Consider the following 22,414-nt stretch of genomic DNA (forward strand, 5'->3'; position numbering starts at 1 on the left):
ACTTAACCCAGAAATAAAAACATTTGTCTACTTTTTCTTTCTCAAAAAAAAAAAAAAGTAAAAAATTACCTGAAAGCTAGATTGTTACCACTTCATCACGAACCTAAATATAAATTTTCCAGGTAGGTTTACATTGACATTCTGAAATTATGACACACTTAATATGTGTTATATAATTCATCATTCACATCATATGCTATACTTAGCATTCTTGTTACTGGTTTAAGTACAGTATACCTCCCAACAAGCTCAAACTAAAGAAATATATAATCCAGCCCCTAACTGGAATTTTTGTTTGAAAAGGTGGGGGGAAATAGACTCTGCTATCCATTCTAGAACATATACAGCTACATTAGTCTATTCCCTGGCTGCCTGTAAGACTTCGCTTCACTGTGCTTTTGTGGTGACCCCAGTTTTCATTTTTTCATTTACACACTACATGTGTAAGTAATATATGCTCCATGAGAGATCTGGACTTTAGATGTTTTCGACATCTAATAGTTAGACATGTGCTATCAAGTACTCCTCCTAGCCCGTTTGATGCATTGGATCCACCAGAAAACAAAGCACTTAACATGAATTTTAGTTTCCATATTTCTAAATGATAATGTTATATGTCAAGGTCATATAGTATTACCATGTCTTCTGATCTGTCACAAAGATGTTATAGCCCTAGATCAATAGACTGGGATCTACTGGTGTATCTCAAGTGCGTATTGAGATGTCTTCATCTGCTAATAGTTTTTTTTCCCCCACCTTCATATAAAGGCTTTATTTCTGCCGTCAGTATTCTCATATGCTGCAATGACTATAACAAGGACCACGAATCTCAGACGGAGACTTTAATTCCCATGAATGACTCAAAACCCCCAAAAAGAGTAATTTTCACACCTTTGAGCACACATAGGAGCGACAAACCAGCTGTTAAGCAGCATAGAAAATGCCATTATTGGTATAAGTTTAATTCTGTCCCATAAATCACTCATATCAGTGTGTGTGCTGGCTTAGAGGGTGAGAATGAACCTGATTGATTAGTTCCAGAGGGACACGGCCACAAGTCATTTTGCCACCTGGAATGATTCAGCACACTAGTTAGTCAGGTCCTATCTCAGATATTACACACATTTGCTCAGATTGCAATACATTGAGAACAAGAGCACTGAGATTGCTTGTTTGATAGAGATCATGTTTATATAGGCAAATATTTATGAGCACAGTAACTTGTAGAGTATGAATGAGCAGCTCTTTTATGTGATTCACTATCCTCTTTCAGTGGTTCTTTTGCAGTGTTGCAGAATTACTCATATAGCTCATATGTCTCAACACTTTACATTAAATAGATAGTTAAAATTAAAATTCTGTCATCATTTACGATCATTTACAAAACTGTTTAAGTTTATATCTTTGTTGAACACAAAAGAAGATACTTTGAAGAAAGAGGAAAACCTGTAAGTCAGTGGTTAAACTGTTTCTTAAAATATTTTCTTTTGGTTTCAAAAAAACTCATAAAGGTTTGGAACCCCTTGAGGGTGTGTAAATATTGAGTAAATGTTCATTTTTGGGTAAGAGTAGTTAATTACATTAGTTAACAATAGTTAGTAATAGTGGAAGATAGTGAAAAATACTCCTACAACATTTATTCATCATTCAAATTATTGACATTTATTCATTTCAACACTTATTGAACCTGTTAAATGGACAGACAGAAAAAAATATATTTATGACATTATCTGTATTATATTTCAGTCATATGAAAACATAAATTAAACCCATTTTGTCTGAAAATTTATGAACGAGACTGTACAAATTCAAATTAGCAACAAAATAAAAATATTACAAATTGTTTGTTAGACTGTGTTGGTTTTTCCAAACCTACAAGATTCACATTTATATTTTAATATAACTTTTTGCCCATTCATTGAAAATCCATAGAAAAATAAAGGCAACGCAATCAAATGCATTCTACACGTATATTCATTGATTTGACTTATCATTATGGACCAGATAGTGCTTGAGTAAAAGTACAGATATCATAATTAAAAAATAACAATCATGCATTTATGTCATAAAATCATAAATAAATAAATAATTAGTTTGGGCGACATGGTGGCTCAGTAGTTACAGTAGCACTGTTGCCTCACAGCAAGAAGGTCACTGGTTCGAATCCTGGCTGGGCCAGTTGGCATTTCTGTGTGGAGTTTGCATGTTCTTTCCGTGTTCACATGGGTTTCTTCCGGGTGCTCTGGTTTCCCCCACAGTCCAAAGACATGCAGTATAGGTTAATTGGATAAACAAAATTGGTGTGTGCATGGGTGTTTCTCCCAATACTGGGTTGCAGCTGGAAGGGCATCCGCTGCGTAAAACAAATGCTGGAATTCCACTGTGGCGACCCATGATAAATAAGGGACTAAGCCAGAGGAAAGTGAATGAATGAATAAATAATAATTAGTTTATATTTAGATTAGATTACATTTTTTTATTACCAATTGTCATCATTTCTACTTAATAATTCAAATTCTAACGAAAATTCAAGTGTTCAGACAAATGAAAATAGCAAACCACATAGTATAAACATGAGTTTAATCTAAATGATTATAAATCCATACTGACAAATATAAACATTAATATGGTGTATAAAACATTTAATTTGTTAATACTGTAGATAGTATATTATGCAAAAGTACCAGGTTTTATATCCAGTAGAGGCATATTGTATCGCAACAAAAGGTTATGTGTTTATATCATATGTATATATCTATCTTTTACAGATGTAGCTAATAAACAATTCCCAATTGTGATCTAAATATGATTAAGAACATTTTTAGACAGGCTTTTTGATCAGATTTGAATCAGTTGTTCAATCAAGAACAGATGCAAAACAGGATCAGTCCAGTTCACAAAATAATTATCTGGTACAATTTCTGAAACATTTGCATGGTTTAGCTGAAAAGAAGAACCAGTTCTTTCAAGATTATCAAACTCTGACTTCACTGTTCCTGAGTGGCATATAATTTTGCTTAAAAATAACTTTATTTTAAAAAGTTACAACAAAAGCTACAGTATACTATTGTAAAAAGTACAATATTATGCAGTTATACTGTATTTACCTTGTCAATGTTCAGTATTATTAATTAATTACATGGTAAAAGTTAGAATGTGGGCTATGTTTAGCATTAGTTACCTGTAATTATAAATAATTAACTGTAATTATGGAGCAAATGTAATAAGGACACCTTAAAATAAAGTGTTACCCATTATAACATTTGGATTATAGTGAAGCAAAAATTTAGCAAAATCAAAATACTTAAAATACTCTCCGAAAACTGTACTTAAGTAAAGTAATGAAGTAAAAATGCTTTGCTACTGGACTGTCCACCGTGGTAGTCTTCTTTCACAGTATATGCTTTGTATGCACAATATCTATAACATTCTCTTTGTTTTCCTTGGCTTTTGAGACCTCACTTCACCTTGGTTCACCTCATATGACTTGCATGCTTATTCACACACAGTGTGGTATGTTTTAGTTAATATTAATGTTAATGTTTTAGGATATAATGCATAAAGGCCTCCCAAAAATGTATTCACAACTGCATTTAAAAAACAATAATCGCATAAATGTAGCAGGATTTTAAAAATAAATAAATATTATTTTATTTAAAAAAGTGTTGGTATTCATAATCTGGCTTTTCACACTGTGCAATCCTAAATCCTTTTAGGATTTTAAATTCCAGCTGTAACAGCCAGGCCAGGTTCTCCCCTCACTCAGTCACTACCATCATCACGATCACAGTCACCTGAATACTAATCAGCCCCTCATCTGCATATCATTCCCAATCATCATGGCAACCTCAGATCATCCCTCAACGTCATTCACTCAGTGTCCAGCAGCATCGCATGAGAGAAGGACTAACTCTTGAAACTCGTGAAACCTTAACGTATTGGTTATACTTACCTGTCTATTCCATGTGATGTTCAGTATCTGCGTTCCTAGTGTAATTCCTTCCTGGTTTCCTATGGTTGTGTGTTCTCCAATTCCTCTGTGCTCCATATCATCTTCCGGTCTCTCCTCATCATCTGGTCCACTGCTTCATCATATCCTGCAATAGACTTCTACGTTCATATCTATTCCTGTCTATACACCAAATAAACTGGTATTCATACACACAGCTCTGGTCTCATCCCCCTTCTGTGACAGAAGGCCTGACCCAAAATTGACAAGATGAGCATAACCGACCCATTTCAGACACCTGTGGACTTACTCAAACAGATGCTGCAAGCACCCCCACCATCGACACTCAGCCCTTCCGTCCACTGCAGGTCAATGCAAGTCCCATGGCCCGTCTGGCACCCTACTTAGGCCTGGTGGAGGAGTGCAATGGGTTTTTTCTGCAATTCTCACTAGTGTTTGAATTACAACCCTTACAGTATCTGACTGACGCTTAAAAATTGCTTTCATGATACCTGTGCTTACAGGAAAGGTGCTGCGTTGAGCTGAAACCTTGGGGAACCAAAAAGGTGCAGTGACACAGTCAGAATAGTTGTGATCACAATCTGTTCCTAAAAGCTGAGAAGTGCTTTTCCAACCATCCACTTTCTTGGGTTTGTCATCTCAATCTCGGAGGTCAAAATGGCCACAACCTACCACCATCAAAGAGCTCCAGTGCTTTCTTGGGTTTGCCATCTTCTACAGGAAGTTTATTCGAAATTATAGTAACATATGTCATCTCACCGGTCTCCTTCGAGGAAAACCCAAGTCCCTAGCCTGGACAGAAGAAGCAGTTGAATCCTTTTAGACAATCAAGAAGGTGTTAACCCAGACCCTCCTTCTAGTTCACCTCGAACTAGAGCTACACTTTACAGTTGAGGTGGACGCATCCAACACCGTAGTGGGGGCCATAATATGCCAGTGGCAGGAGGTACCATCTTGACTCCATCCACGCGCCTTCTTTTCCAAAAAGTTCAGCCCAGCGGAATTGAATTAGGATTTGGGTAACTGTGAGCTCCTAGCTATCAAACTTGCCCTCAAAGAGAGGACGCACTGGTTTGAGGGGTCCAAACATCCTTTCATGGAGGTGGGGTGATTCCAACAAACCTTCTTCCACAGTCACCAGAACTCTTGGAACTAGTTCCTGGACTGGGATGAGTAGGTGCAAAACTTTGCAAGCAGTGTTTTTGCGGTTGTCCCTACATTTTTACACTTAGCTCAAACAAATATTGTGTTTAAATATGGACAACCCCAATGCTGTATTTTTTTCCAATAAAGTTTAAATTAGATTTTCAAACATTATTTTTATTTACAAGTAGTTCTTGCAAACACACAAAAATATATAGTTTTTTTTTTTTAAATATGGTGAAAACAGCATTGGGTATGTTTTTTAAGAATAATTAATTTACACTTTCCAACCCAATGATTATTTACAAGCAGCATTTCTGCAATTCTTATTGTCCCTAAATTCTAACACTACACTCAAAAAAATAAAGTCTTTTAACCTAACATTGGGTCAAATATAGACATACCCAATGTTGTTGTTGTTTTTCCCCAATAAATATAAATGACCCTTTTTAACACAAGCAGTGTTCTGCAGGTGTTCCCTGCATTCAAACACTACACTCATACAACCCATAATTCTTTAGATTGTACATTGTTTGCAACACCAGGTAACCACAGCAAAAGTTATTCTAATGCTGCTTCAGATTTGGCGGGGTGGTGGCGCAGTAGGTAGCACTGTCACTTCACAGCAAGAAAGTCTGGCATTTCTGTGTGACGTTCGCGTGGGTTTCCTCCGGGTGCTCTGATTTCCCCCACAGTCCTGCGCTATAGTTTAATTGGGTAAGTTAAGTTGTCCGCAGTGTATATGTGTGTATGGGTGTTTCCCAGTGGTGAGTTGCAGCTGAAAGGGCATCTGCTGCATAAAACATGTACTGGATAATTTGGCGGTTTATTCTGCTGTGTCGACCCCTCATTAATAAAGAGACTAAGCCAAAAAGAAAATGAATGAATGCTTCAGATTTTTAGAATTAAGTAAAAAAGGTGTTATGCCTCCTTCTAAATTACAAGTGTGAAATGCTCATAGACGAATTGATGATAAGCATAAAATGTCTTCTTTTCTCCTTTATTTGCTCCTTTATTTTTCATAGCTTTTAAAAGCCCTCCACAATGTAAAATGTTCAGGATGAGGAGCTTGTTTTCTTTCTTGTCCTCTTTCTAGCTCGTTGTGGTCAACCAGCCAACATAATTCAGCAGTGGTTAACCAAAAGTCATGCTTTAGTCAAATTTGTGGGAACCCGAGGGTGCATTTTAATATCACAGCCATGTTTTAATCCAAATCCTTTTCCCATAGACTTTCTTAGGTCTGGTCCAGATCTGCCATCTGACGTCTGGTCATGCAGTGGTTGATGTTCTTCCAAAACGCTGTCCCTGTCCTTCTAAATAGCAGAAGGAAAATCAAGAGTTTAAGAAAGAGTGAAACAAGAACCCTGGCACAGGACCTTTGGTTATTCTAAGAGGAAGAAGGGAATGAGTAAATGTCTGAAGCAGCTAATATGAGCCCACTCTATTAAGTAGAGTATTATTCACTCCCGTTGATGCCAAGCATAAAAATACACACCAGCAGTTGTGGAAAGGTAGACACCATGGAGGAAAATAAAACGGAATGTGCCTTGAATGTGAAAATAAAGTTGGAGTTAGATCACAGGTGTCATCCAGTAACACTAATCACGATGTGCGCTTATGGATGATACATGCTGTCAGAGACTCTTCTAAACACACTGAATTCAGCTGTGATTGTACTGCAACCGCCTGGATAGCAGACATGTGTTAATGCTTTTAGCACAAGGGCTCTGTCTTTAAAAACGTTTCCAAAAAGTTCAGTGAGACTTTTTGTGCTAATGTTTCTAATGCCTTATCAGTTACAATGTTTAAAGAAGCAGTTATTGACAATGACAACCAGTAATTGCAACTTGAATGTGATTCCAAAAAGCAGTTTTTAAAGAGGATTTTTTTACTGTTCTTTGAAGACTAGGCAAAATTTGACAATGTGTGGAAATTATTCTAAATGATATACTTCATTTATTCATTTTCTTTTCAGCTTAGTGCCGTTATTAATCAGGGGTCACCACAGTTTTACACAGCGGATGCCCTTCCAGTCGCAATCAAACATTGGGAAACATCCATACATTCTTGCATTCACACACATACACTACGGCCAATTTAGCCTACCCAATTCACCTAAGGTCAATGAAGAACAAGACTTTGCAAAGTGTGTGTGAGGGGTGAAGTTAAAGTCCAGCTAATCAGTACAAGACGAGGTACCAGCTGTGTTTTTGATCAGATGGAATGAGGAACTGGTGTGCATGAGGTGCATGATGTTATTTGTAGTCCAGTTCAGTGACAGTCTGATCTGTGAGATCTGTAGTTTTCCAGCAGACTGCAAGGATTAGATTGCTGATAATCATGACAGATTTATAGAATGTTCACAATAAACATTGTAATAACATTATTATAACAACATTATGCGAACATAAACCCTGCTGTACATAATTGATAAGAAAAAACAACAACTAAGGAATGTTAATTTATGGTTATTCACTACATTCCTGTATAAAGAAGCTTTAAGTCAATTGAATTGAGAATGGGCTATATGCACACAGACCTTTAATTTCAGTCAGCCAGCCTGGCTGATATACAGTATTTTCTGCCCTGGCTGAGATACAGTATAAAGTGGGAATCAGGCCAAACAAGAAGCACAGCACGCATCATGTCTAAAAAATATGGGAATGAATTTTACCCCAGTATTTTAGTGTCTTAAAAATATGGAAATTCATTTTACCCCAGTATTTCAGTGGAGATTCTGCGCTAACCTGCCGCTAATGACGGAGTCTGCGTTCAGACGTATTTTTGCCTCTTTTTACGCTTTAACAACCAAATGGATGCTTAAGTCTATTTAACTGATTATATTTGAACTACATTGCAACATTGATGCTGTAAAATAATTTTTTCTTATTTCTTATTTCACTTGTCCTCCGCCTTTGACTTTAACTGAAAAAGCTGCGGATATAGCCCAATTTGCAAACACAACAAAGTTATAAAAATTTACAAATAAGTAGATAAGATTTCCTACTTTGTGTGAATACTTTTAATGTCTTCGACAAACTCTATAGAGAAACTACGGATAACCTTTAAAAATCAAATCACTTTTATTGTCACATCATCAGCAGCACATGTATCGTGATGAGTGAAAAGCTACGTAAAGTGCTGGCTTTAGACAGTGCAAAATACAGAAGGTGCAAATTACAAGAACAGTGCAAATTACAGACAAAATACAAACAACATACTCCAAAAACAAAACAATACAAAACAAAACAATATACAGTCAGCAATGTTGACAGTAATACGTAAAAGACAATAAATATGTGAAAGACAATAAATGCATTAAGAAAAACACACTACACACCTGTAGGCACAGATAGACAAGTACACTGTCAAAAAACAATACATAGTCTGACTGTTGATAGAAAATGATTGTAGGCAATAATGTTTTAAGTAAGGATTGATACAGTGCATACTACATCTTGATGGTATGCAGTGAGGGGTATGGAAAGAGTTTGTGTAAGGTGTGTTAAGTGTTCATCAGCTTGATGGTCTGAAGCCTCCTTTCAGTTGGCTAGTGCGTGACAGGATGCTGCGGAACCGTCTGCCTGAGGCTAGCAGAGAGAAAAGTCCATGGCTTGGGTGGCTGGATTTGCTGATGATTCTCTTGGCTTTCTTCTTGCACTGCCAGGTGTAGACATCCTGGAGGGAGGGAAGCTCACCTCCTACCACGTGGCCAGCAGTTTGCACAATCCTATGTAGACCTTTGCGACTGCTGCTGGTGCTGTTTCCTAAGGTAGTATTGCTGATAAGGTTTATTCCAGGGATTTAACAAAAGTAAAACAAGAAAACAAAATACTATAAAATAAATAAAAAATTTATTGATCTGGAACCAAAAACGCTAAAATGTTAACTTACCTTCATGATTTTGACCTACAAAAATCTTTGCAACGCTCTAATAATAAAAAAGACAACAATCCAGTCATTTCCTCATTTCCCTCTCTTCGCTTCCCCTCTCTTATATTTATCACAAGAAATAAGATAAGTCTATCACAATTCCTCACAATGTTCCTCATAATGATTTTCAAGAGTTCACACTGATGATTGATAATAAAGCTTGTTTGGCATGCTGTCCCGGGAGAGAGCCCTGAGCTTATAAGATCCTTGAGCCCTGGGCTCCCTCCTGTTGCAGGGCGAGAGGGGAGTTTGAGCTCAGGTTGATCTCGATGACTCCCCTCTTACTTATTGTAGCTAAGTGTCATATATGGATGCTGAGAAGAGGTGTACTCAGAGCTTGGCAAAAAATTTTTGGATTAACTGTTTAGAGTGCTTGTTTTTGAACTGTGGGAGGAAACCGGAGGACCCGGGAAAAACCCACGCAAGCACGGGGAGAACGAGCAAAACTCTGCACAGAAATGTCGCCAGGTTTGGAAGGGAATTAAACCAGGGGCATTCTTGTTGTGAGGCAACAGTGCTAACCACTGGCCACCATGTCGCCCGTTTGAAAGAAGGGAAAGTAGAGTTGGGTGGGGGAGTTTCTTCAAGACGAAGATATTGAGATGAGAAAACTGTGGTTATTTATAGTGAGTTAAGAATTGTCTGATAGGATAATTAGTCATGAGCTAATGCTGGAACAGCTGTGAACAATCATAAGCATGTGATCCTCTCGAAACTTGTTTATAAATAAACTTCACTTGAAGAGTTCACACTTAGCTGATGATTGATAATAAAGCTTGTTTGGCATGCTGTCTCGGAAGAGAGCCCTGAGCTTATAAGATTCTCGAGCCCTGGGCTCCCTCCCGTTGCAGGGCGAGAGGGGAGTTTGAGCTCAGGTAGATCTCGATGACTCCCCAAAGAAGCCTTTTACACTCGGGACAGCAGCTGCGTATTGAAGAATCCCCCCAAGGAGGCATATAACAATGCTATATCCGGCTGCTGGATATAACTTTGTGGAAGATGTTAGAGGAGAGTTGGAAAGTTACTCCGCCGGAGTCTAGGCAGTGGCGTGGGAGGAGCTGGGAGTGACTCAACACTAGAAGAAAGAAAGATGGGGGGGGAGAAGTGAGAGTAAAAGATAAAAGATATTTTTGGGGGAAACGGTAGCACTCAACGCTGTAAAAAAGAAAAGAAGGGGTGCATAAATGCCGGAAGGGAGATAGAAAGAGGGATGGAGGATCTTGACGTCAGAAAGACGAAAAGTGAAGAATTATTATATAAAATTATTATATAATTATATAATTATTATTATAAAAGTGATTGACTCCTGCGGGAGTCGAAGCTCGGGTAACTCGAGAGCTGTTAGAGTTAGAGCTGTGGGGGCATTACTCTTGCGGGAGTCTGGGAAAGGGAGGGGGCGGTGAGGACTCCAGCGAGAGGTGGCCGTGGCGTGACTCCTGCAGGAGTTGAACCTCGTTTTAGTCACTCCTGCGGGAGTTAGAGCTGGGGATTGATGGCCTATTAGAAAAGAGAGAGAGTAGCGGAGGAACTCAACGCTAGAAAAAGATAGTGTCGCGGCGGACTGGTTGCTGAAGAGAACAGAAGCGGAGGGACTCATGCTGGAAAAAAGAGTGGGGGGGGGGATTAAGGAATTGGAGAACAGAAAAAAGGATTAGAAAAAGGGGGGACGGAAGAGCGGAATTACTCAATGCTGGAAGTAGTAAAAGAAAGGGCAATTAAATGCGGGAGGGGAGATAGAAAGAGGGTCTGAGGATCTTGAGGCCAGAAAAGGGGTGAGACTCCTGCGGTAGTCGAAGCTCGGCGGTCAGGCATTGGGGGGGGGGGGGGGGGGGGGGTGCAGGGTCTAGCAAGAGATGGAGGAGGAAGGGGGCAGTGAGGGCTCTTGCTAGCGTGTGGCTGCTAAGGGGTGGGCTGGGGATGGGCTTAGCGGGATCCCTATGGGGGGTCGAAGCTCTGTGTGGCTCCTGCGGGAGTTGGAGCTGCGTTGGTGAGCGGGAGAGGTGGGGAAGCGGCGTATAGCTCGCGGAGTATAGCTGGTGGAGTATAGCTCGAGGCTACTTGAAGGGGAAATGGGAGGAAATGGCAGAGTCGTGCTTGTGCCCTTGAACTCTGGTAGTTGGATATCGGTTGGAGAGGATCAGCTGGGCTTCCTGGAGATGGTAATGGCTGAAGCTGATGTAAGATTTGGCTGTGGGGCTGTTGGGGTGGAACCAAAAACATGTTACTGGATGGTTAGCATCGTCAGTGAAAAAGAGGAGCGATGGGGTTAGGCTCTTCTAAAGTGTACAAATGCTAGGAGGGTCTGGAAAGGGTGTGATGTAAATGTAATGCCTTTTCCATGTTTAATCGGTTTTGCTTTGCTCAACAAAGAAAGATAGTTTCTTTATTTTGCAAAAATAGGTCAGGTATGGTGGGGGGGGGGTGGTTGGTTGTGGGATTGATATTTTATGTTAGTTCAGAACATCTCAAAACCGAAAGGCTAGTGTGAAAATGGCATCGAGGGTGTGGGCTGTGTGAGTGGAAATACATCCTTTGAGTAGAGTGTAGATGCTTTTAGAATAGATGTGGAGAGTAATAGGTTGGATGAGGGTTAGCTTCTGAAGTCGGCTCTGAATGCCAGTCTCTGAAATGAGAAACAAGAGAGATTCAGTAATGAATTTAACAAGGTAGTACAGCAGATATAATTAATTATTTAGCTGATATCCATGCAAGACATCATAATAAGGGCATGGACAACTGTGACTAGAAGCGCCTTTTGTTAGTGCATGGTAAGAAAGCTTCATGGTTGCAATGCGCAAGGATGGTAGGGGTTTGCGTTTGTCTCCACACAAGATGGCAGATGGATAGAGAGCTGAGGATATGGGGCGTGGCTTGGCTGGGGGTCTCGGAAGTACCTCTTGAATACTGAGTAGGTACGATGGTGGAATGGAGTTAAACCCCTTGGTGATATGGAAATTTGTTTAGAAATGCAAATGTATCTAACGCTGAGACAAATGTCGTTCGTAGCAGACGGGCGTGGCGTTGTTACTTTGCCATTGCATTCAACCGACTTGTCATTATAAACTTGCATATTACACATTGTGTATGGACATATGAGACATTATGGCATAATACGAGTGGACTTCTACAGTAGGTAGTGGAAATGTATCAAAAATTGTATGCTAACCACCGATAAAAACCACGAAGAGAAGATTGGACTTCTATGCTCGGTGTGTTAAAAGTTTTTCACTAATTGGGTAATTTTTTTCAGAAGTTAAATGGCTATCAGATGTGGCTCTGTGCGTTTTTTTTTTTTGAATTTTTTTTTATTATTTATTTATTTATTTATTATTATTATTTTTTTAATAAATATATAAACTGCCAACATCAAGCTCTAAACTTTAAAAGGCACCTCTTAGTAAAAACTGAGTGAATGGAATGTTTGTTATGGACTTTACTTTAAACAATAATTGGATAATATTACATTTGGAATCTTAACGTGATTAGATTCACAAGCGTATCTGGCCCGATTCATTCATGAGCTCTTTTGTAGCTGAGTTCATTCATAATTTTTGAGAGAGGGCGGGACCATCTCGAGTTTGGAAGCTCATTGGATGGTGAAACTTCTCCTTTCAGTTATTGGCTTAATGAAGTGTCAATCAAAGATCGGAGGCCATTTTGTTGACCAAAATAACTAGTGTTTGAATAAGAAACCCTACTCTACTCCAGCGACTAGTTAAGATGATAACAGCGCATTCCATGAATGTTATCGACGTATGGATATGTCGTGGACTAATGTTTACAGATTGGATTGTCTGGATACTCTCAGTCGAATGTTATGGATTTGTGGACAGGCGGGAGGCTTGAAAAGTTAGTTCTTTGGTTAAAATCTTTCTAGACACGCAAGTCTTGTCTTTCAAAAGATTTATACATGTTTAGTCTTTGTTGGGGAGTAGTTATTTGCGAGGCTTCCCCTTAAAGCGTGCTATTTACGTTACCACAGGTGCACCGCTAGAAGAGCAGTGAGAGTTTTGTTGCAATGGCTTGGATCGCTGGCATTTTGAGAGTTTAGTCGAAGTTTGTGGACATCGTTGTGTGAAGCAGTTTGGAGTAGAAGGTGAAATAGCTGGTGGGTCGGCATTTGCGGGAACTCAGCTCGATTGCTGGCGAGGCTGCGGCTGGATTCTCGGGAAGAGCGGGGCTCTGGCTAGAGTTGTTGTACGTTTGTTTGTTTGTTTGTTTGTTCTTCCGTATTGATAGGTTAAATGGTGCGAAGCTGGAGCGTTTGTAGCAGAAAGCGTTCTTCAAGACGAAGATATTGAGATGAGAAAACTCTGGTTATTTATAGTGAGTTAAGAATTGTCTGATACGATAATTAGTCATGAGCTAATGCTGGAACAGCTGTGAACAATCATAAGCACGTGATCCTCTCGAAATTTGTTTATAAATAAACTTCACCTAAAACATCATCTATTATTAAATGTTATGTTATTAAAAAGTCATGAAGCAACCAACCAGCTACTAGGTGAATCTCAACATTGTATTCATTGTCTCAACTCAAATGTGGTAAAATGCAGGGTCATTTTTTATCATTAAAATATAAAAATATTTTTAACAAAACAGTTGGGTTTTTTTTTGTCCATATTATACTTAAATTTGCAACACAGGCTTATTGAAAATACATGCTCCAACCTACATTTTTTATGAAACTGAAAAACATACTTCAACAAACTTTTGACTGCAGTTTCCAGATAAAATGAACACTACAGGCAGTATGACACCAACAACATTTTTACACTAATAGTATTTACATGGACAATATTACTGATGAATAAATGGTTATTTCATGCAGTATTTTGCACAATACTAAATAAATACAACAAATCAATTAAATGGTGTCCAATCAAATACATTTGCCCCCTTTGTAAATCTCCATATTGACAACTTTTCTGGCATGGTCAATTTGCTTGGTAGCTGACTTTGTACAGTGTTGTATTTGAGATGCAGAGCATTCGAGTTTGAGCATTGTAAAATCAAGGTAACAAGGTCATCAAGACACTTTTCTCTTATGTTTGCTTTTGAAAACACTATTGGTTGTTTTTAAGGAAGGGTTTAGGTCAGTGGTTTGCTAGATATTCTGTACTACACAAGCAACAACAAGCAACAAGCAACAACTACACAAGCAACAACAATGTACAAGAAGGATCCTATTTCAAATTTGCAAAAATGTAAACAGCGCCCTCTACTGAATATGTCATCTGAAATGTACAATGAAACACAACATAAAGTGTAGACTGAGGCATGCATTTCCTATAAGCCTGTGTTACAAGAACCAAGCACTTTTAAAGTTTATATGTCTCAATTTAAAGTGAAGACCGTGTCCTTAACAACCCTGACTTTCGTGTGGAAAAGAACAATCACAAAGAATTGAGAATGACAATGTCAGGATTCTGCCACTTTGGCCTTGTCAATTCTTGTTTTGGTGGCAGAGTCCTGTCTTGTATGTTGTGCTCGGCTCGAGTTTTCTCGGGTTGAGCACTCTTATTCTATTCTTGTCTGTCTCAGTTTTTTGTACGAGTGACATCTTGGCCGTGCTCGAGCCGCGCACGCTTGCGCTTTATGCAGGCACATGTGGGCATGGTCGGAATGCCCGCTCTCGTCTTGGTGTTTGTGTTTGTTCTGACAGCATGTGACAGTACAAACTGGCCACAAGAGGACTCAGCAGAAATGGGTTTATTTTTGCACCCAGCTCTCTCCCAGCAAGAAGGACCCCAAGACCAACCCCTAGCCAGAGGACTGCCACATCAGCAGAACGTCACCCTTTCGACATCTTCACTGAAGGTCTCCTTAAGGCAGTCCAGTAGCTTGGGTTTGGCAAGACTACCCTCATCCACATCATTCTGGCTGGATTGGATGAGCCATTCGATTGGGATGAGCTGAGGGAACTTTGTACAGTACATGGACTTATTGGGAGGTAGTTGAGTATGCCTGTTTCAGGAAGGAGAGGATGATCCTGCAGGGGGAATGGACCCCTCTCACCACCACCAGCACCATCTCCCAGTCCATGCCCAACCCCCAAGGGTTGACCTGCAATCAGAAGCAGGGGCTGAAGCAAAAGGCCTTTTCAGCAAAGGCGGCCCCAGCCCCAGAGTACCTGCCAGTGTCGACTCCTGCCCCAAAGCGCCCACCAGTGTTGGCTCCAGCCCCAGAGCGCCTGCCAGTGTCGGCTTCAGCTATAAAGCTCCCTCCAGTGTTGGCTCCTCCGGTAACATCCCTTTTGGGGGGGCTAGTCAGGATTCTGCCACTTCGGTCTTGTCAATTCTTGTTTTGGTGGCAGGGTTCAGACACTGCTCCTGTCCTATTTTGTATGTTGTGCTCGGCTTTTATTTATTGTGTACTCGTGTCTTGCGTACATGGTTCGTGTTTACATGCGCAGTGTGCATTAGTGTCATGTTTATGTGAACGCGGTTAATGAGTTTTCTCATTGTGTTCTAGTCTTGTTTTTGTGAGCACATGGTTTCTGTTGTTTCTTTATTTCATGTGCTGTCCTGTCTATTGTCTAGTTCCACCCTACTTGTTAACCCATTGGTAGTTTATTCAGTTCACATGTTTGTTTGTTAATTGTTTCTGCTTATAGTCTCCACTTGTCTGCTGTTCTTTGCCAGTTTGTTTTATTTTATAATTAATAAAGCCAATTTACTGCATTTGAGTCCTCGCTCCTTTTACCCACCTGTGACAGACAAGCTGAATTACCTCCAATGCTATCAGTACCTCCAGTTTGTAAGTTTTTAATTTAGTGGCTAATGTATGTATGAATTTGCACATTTAATAAGATTTGCTTTGGTTTGTTCTCACGCCTCCTTTTAAAAATTATACATTTTTGTACAACTGAAATCAAATGAAATTGTAAGACGTAGCCATTAAACTGACAAAATTTAAAATAGTTACTTTTCCTTGAGAGATGAAAATGAACAAAATACAGTTTTTGTACGGAAAGTGGAGTTTTAAAATGCTATGGATAACTGCAACTAGTGTTCATTTTGTGTCTCAAATAAAGGTCACTTGCACAAGTTTCATACAAATGCAGCTTCGTGAAAATGGCATTAGAGTTCATTCAGGATCACTAATATTTGTAGGGATGATGGTCTTGTTGCTTTGCTAATTGTCAAACAACTTTTTGATTATAATACACTTTATAATAATTACATTATAATAGACATTTTTTGCACCTTCACATATTTATTTGACACTTAATAAACTGTTGGTTTATGATTAAGTTCAACAAACATTTTATGGTAAACTGTTGCCAACATTTTTTAATCAGGCCAAGGTTGAAGATGCTCCTGGTCTCGAATTTTACTCTCTCCTTTTCCAAGGGGTTTTTCCCTGCACGTGCGCGCTCCATTCCTCTGAATGAGACCTGATTTACTGTCTTGTAAACACATAGGAAGTAGCATTGAGAATGGTTTAACAAAGTCAATAAAAGCAGATATCATTCCTGGTATTAGGCGTGCATGTGGTCTGTCTTATGCACGCACCTAGCACACTCACAGACTCACACACTAAAGCAAACACACTCTTATGTGCCTTATGCTCCCCCTTTCTTCTGTTTTTCTGTTCTGGGCTGGAAAGAGCGATTGCTTTTGCAGGCCTACCTGCAAGTTTGCTTTGAGTCTTTCTCTTTTTCATCTGGGTGCAGAAAAGTGGCCCCTGGTGTCCAAACAGCTGTGTAGACCTGGGAGGGAAAGAGGCTTGAAAAAGGGACGAGAAGAAAGAGAGGAAATTCAATGGACCTCAGGGACTCTCCTTTTCTGCCTCTTTCCCGCTCTTTCTGTAGCTCTCTCCTCTCCGTTTCTCTCTTCACATACCCCCTTTTCTCTCCCTCTTTGTCTTATTTCACTTGTCCTCCGCCTTTGACTTTTAACTCTACATCTCTTCCATCTCCCAACTTTTTTCGTACTCTCTCTCTCCCTCTCTCTCTCTCGCTCTGTGTGTGTGTGCTAGTGTGCTACTAAAACAGCTTAAGGCCCCTGAAAGATGAGATAGAAATGATTTTTTAAATCCTAAACATTTTTGTCCCAGGTGCATCATCGATCAGACCCGCTAGTGTGATTATGTTTCCAAACTTCGAACTGCTTTGAAAAGCCCTCCAGAAAGAGTTTTTTTTTTTTCAGTTTGGGTATTGTGGTGGAAATCCCTTTTTCTTTAAATCTGGAAAGGCATATTTATATTTACAGTTATGGGGATTAACAGGGTTATGGGGTTACTGTCTAGTTCTATCTAGTTTTGTTCATGCACTGCAACAAAGCTTCTCAGTTTATGTTTCATCGCTAGTTTAAATAACCAAAAATTCTTAAATCAATAAACAATTTTCATTTGGATTAGTCCCTAAATTATCAGGGGTTACCACGGCAGAATGAACTGCCAACTACTCTGGCATACAATATGTTTTATGCAGTGGATGCCCTTCCAACTGCAACCCATCACCGTGCTGGGAAACACCCACATACTCTCTCATTCATACAGACACTAATACACTACGATGAATTTAGTTCATTTAACTCACCTATTGACGAATTACCAACCTACATCACACATGATGTCACACGGGTCCCCGGTTGCAAAAAGACACCGGTGGTAATAGTATAGATGACGTGTTGTGCAGTAGGATGCCAAATTGTGAATGAAGCTGAGCTGAATGAAGTGACGACCTAATTAAAAAGGGTGGACTCGGCAGTTCTCATGTTATATCAGGTAAGTTCACGCTATGCTGAATCATACACATTACTCGTTTTTGATTGCAGCAATGATTTCAGCAAAAACGGTTATTGGCTGCGGATAGTCATTGGCTGCTAATATGATTTCGCTACTTAGAGTTTGCAAATAATACTTTTATGAAATTATAATATTAAGGAGAAAGTCCAAATGTGCGAACATAAAACCAACTTTACCTTTATGTGTAAGTTCACATACCCTGCTGTAAGTCCAGATGAAGTTTTCCTTGTCTTTGGCTAGGCAGAACCTCGGTTTTTCATCTGGTAATCATGGAACATTATTTCTTGCACATGACCACACATCTTGTTAAAACACTTGGAGCTTCAATGAGATTGTATATTTGGGGCTGGATGCTTGGCCATTTCGTCCTACCCAATGTTCATTGGGAGGGTACTATCGCAAATGGACCTGTCAGATGAACGGCACTCACTTTAACGTTAATTTTGCCGAATCACTGTGCTGATCACTGGGTGACAAGCTGTTATAATATGCCAAAAGCATTATGTAAATAATATATATATATAATATGTAATCAAAATAACTTATTTTTAAGACAACAACAAAATCTGTACCGCATCGGATGTCATTCCTTCGCTGTAAATGCTAGCGCTCCCGTTTTTTTCTGCCACCTCCCTGTGCACACATCCTGAATGTTTACAAACATGGTAATTCGTCTATATCAAATGTCTTTGGGCTCAGGGGAAAAAAAACAATATATTGCTTTAATTTCAAAAATAATAGGGAAAAATGAAGTTAAAACAAGTTTAATAATCTACCAATGAGGTTAGAAAAATTACAATAGTATCGTTTTGAAATAAGATTATTTTACTTGTACCCTATTTGCAGATTATTTTGTTTATGAAAAAAACTGTAAGGAAAACAATTTGTTTGCAGTGTGGTTTAGTGACAGAACCCTGACGCTCTGCTTTAACTCATGCATACCTAGTACATTGGCCAGTGATTTTGTATTGTTACCCTAATAAAATATTACTCAAGCAGAAGTATAAAATCCTTATCCTTTTCAATATTACTTGAGTCAAAGTGCAGATGTACTTGATTTTTAATTTATGTAGTTAGAAAAAGTACTTATTGATAAATGTTTATTTTAAAAGAAAATTGAATTCCAAAACTCTTAATGGTCTGATAATTCTCTGATAATTTATGATCATTCAAGTGAAAACATGAGAAACCTCATTCACACGCTGAGCCCCTGTCAAGTTTATAAAATGAGTGAACCATTTATTCACTCTGTGAACCGTTAGACTCACTCTGAACAGACCATTTGAAACAGTTCAGAGTTGTTCAGTAAATTAATGACTAGTGAATAGATGTCAGTCAAATTGACACATTGTATTAAACAATTAATTTGTGAATTAGACTGACATCTGTTCACAAGTCAACAACTCACTGTTCAGAGTGAGTCTCCACAAATTGAACACCACTATCTCATCTCAGAGAAGGTGACAAATTTTCCTCTTCAAAATAGCCCTTTACTTAGCTTCAAAACTCAGTGGAGAAACAAATTCTCTAATGGAATACAGTGAAGTAAAATAGCGTCCTAAAATAAATATACTCTGATTAAGTGTAAATACTTAAATTATGTACTTAAGTACTGTTGAATGGTGTGACAACACGGTGAAAGTTACAAATGCAGCTTTATTAAAGGAATGGACAGCCATGCAGGCAAGGTTCAAACAGGCACAGACTGCAGCAAAAGTAAAAATTAAAAAATTAAAAACTTTTTTAAAGAAGTGACATGGGATTTTTTTATAAACACCTAGAGTCCGGACCTCTGTTTAACATCTTATCCAAAAAATGGTGCACACTAAGAGTATAGTGCCTTTATCACTGTACTGAGGCACTCCCATCCAGGTACTGACTAGGATCAGTCCTGTTATATCCTTAGTGAGCAAGCAAGGTCTTTGGCTATAGAGTGATAAGGCTATTGGATGTGTAATCCAGGTGAATAGCTGGTGTAGTGAGCAGGGCTACTGGGTCTTTTGGGCACTCCAGCTGATAATCAGGACAACAGTAGTAAAGTAAAAAATACTTACTGTCCACCACTGATGGATTATGTCTGATTTTTGTCTTATTGATTCTTCCTGTGTTTTCAACCTATTTGCCCTTCTTGTCTTGGGCTTGGTGTCATCTGGGATGGACCATTGCACAGTGGAAACGTGTACTGTGGTGTATAAATCAGTAATTCAAGCAACAAGTCCAAAAACTGATCTGTCGTGGTATGGGGTTGTGTCAGTACCATAGGCAATGGTAACTTGCACTTCTGTGATAGCATCATTAATGCTTCAAAGAACATAGAGATTTTGGAGCACAATATGCTGCCATCTTTTCCAGGGACACCCATGCATATTTCAACAAGACATTGCAAAACCATATTCTGCACACATTACAAAGTCCTGGCTGTGGCCTGTTTGCAGTCCCAACCTGTCTCCAACAGAGAATGTTTGGCACATTTTAAAGCACAAAATGCAACAATGAAGACCCCAGTATGTAATCCACCTTATAACTTTCTTGCGGGAAGAATGGGACAAAACTACACCTCGAATACTTTATCACTTGGTGTCTTCAATCCCCTCAAAACATCTTTTGAGTGTTGTGAAAAGCACTGGCAACCTTACAAAGTGGTAAATATTTATTACCTGTTTCAACTTTTTTTTAATGTGTTTTAAAATAACCAAAATTGAAATATGTGTTTATTTTGAAAAAAAGAAAAAAGAAAAGAAACAATAAAAATCGTAAGGAACACATAAAATAATGTTTGTTGTATTGTCTGCAATGAAATACAAGTCAAGTAAATTTATAAATCACTACATTTCTATTTGTATTTTTCATACTGTCCCAACTTTTTCTGATTTGGGGTTCTTATTTGGGATAAGCAAATCATACCCAAGGGAGTGATGTTACTACAATAAACTAAGCTTTTCAAATCTTCTAAAAAACTGAACCAACTGCTTCGAAAAAAGATTTACTGTTTCGTAGCTTTTATAACACCACGTTTTAGGGTGACCTGGTGGTCAAAACCATCTAAGATATTCCAACAAGAAAAACTTCCATTACAATTGACATTTTCAAACATATTGCAATTTTGAGATTAGAGACAGGAAAGCAGAGAAAGTGGAAGGGTTGACAAAAAAAGAGCAAACTCAGATCACCATATAACCTCTGTGTTGATGCACTTACCACAGGGCTATAGGCACCAAAACATATTCATTCAGTCATTTATTCATTTTCTTTTTGGCTTAGTCCCTTTTTCAATCCTGGGTCGCCACAGCCGAATGAACCGCTAACTTATCCAGCACATGTTTTATGCAGCCGATCCCCTTCCAGCCGCAACCCATCTCTGGGAAACATCCATACACACTCATACACTACGGACAATTTAGCCAACCCAATTCATCTGTATCACATGTCTTTGGACTGTGGGGGAAACCGGAGCACCCGGAGGAAACCACCACGAACGCAGGGAGAACATGCAAACTCCACACAGAAACGCAGGGACAGTTCTCCCAAAATTGAAAATCCTGTCATCATTTGCTCAATCTTCACTTGTTTGTTTTGTTTTTTCTCTAGAACATAAAAAAGCCATTTTGCAAACCTGTAACCTTATCTTCCATAATATTGGTTTGTCCTACTTTAGAAGTGTAGGGATGGATTTTACTCAGACTTAAATGTGTCCTATAATAAAACAACAAAAACTCTGAAATATGATGAAAAAAGGCCCAGGATAGACATTGCCCTTTTTCCTTAACTTTCCTTCCCCTCTGGTAATGATACATCCTCAGGAGTGATTGGTAACAAGGTTTTGTCACTATCTTTGATAACTTTTGTTTAAATCTCAACAAATCTTTAGGTCACTGGTTGATTTTAACAAAATAACCATTGCTCATTGCTCTCATATGGTGTTTAAAGAATAGTTGTGAAGAGCTCTCAAGCTCAACACTAGTATAATTTGGATTTCCATCTATACTCTTAGATTTACCTTTAAGTAATTTATGTTGTGCATTTACTTCTGAATTGGCTTTTATTGTTTGATTCTGTCATTGGCATGACTTTTATCTGGAAAATAAATGTTAACTTTTTTTCATTACTTCTGGAGTCTCCTGAATTAATTGTATCCAGTAGATTAAATGGATTCTGCTCTGCCATTATGTTGTGACATGATTTTATCAATTTTAGGGCACAATTGATTGTACAAAGCAGTGTGGCATGGCAGCATGAAGACCTTTTAATTGTTTAATCACTGATATTAGCAAGTTGTACGGAAACGACTAAATTAACTACTTTTTTAGTATGAGTGAGCAGGAGGCAACCAGACTACTTGAGTATTACTTAACCCTGCATTCTCTGACTAACTTCAGAGTGTTGAGATAGTGTCCATGGGAAGAAACGCAATCCCAGGGCGTGGAACTCAAGCGGCATTTGGTCCCTAATGAACGTACAATTGAGAATATCGGATCCGAGAGAATATCAAAATCTAAATTATATCACAACTAATAATGTGGTCAGCCAATCAAAATTGGAGTCAGATTGAACTCGGAGCTGGCAACAAATATAAATAAAGATCACATTTTATTTTGATGGTCCGTTTGTTGAATT

Source organism: Danio aesculapii, chromosome 1 (genome assembly GCF_903798145.1).
Source record: "Danio aesculapii chromosome 1, fDanAes4.1, whole genome shotgun sequence".
In the NCBI taxonomy this organism is placed as follows: domain Eukaryota; kingdom Metazoa; phylum Chordata; class Actinopteri; order Cypriniformes; family Danionidae; genus Danio; species Danio aesculapii.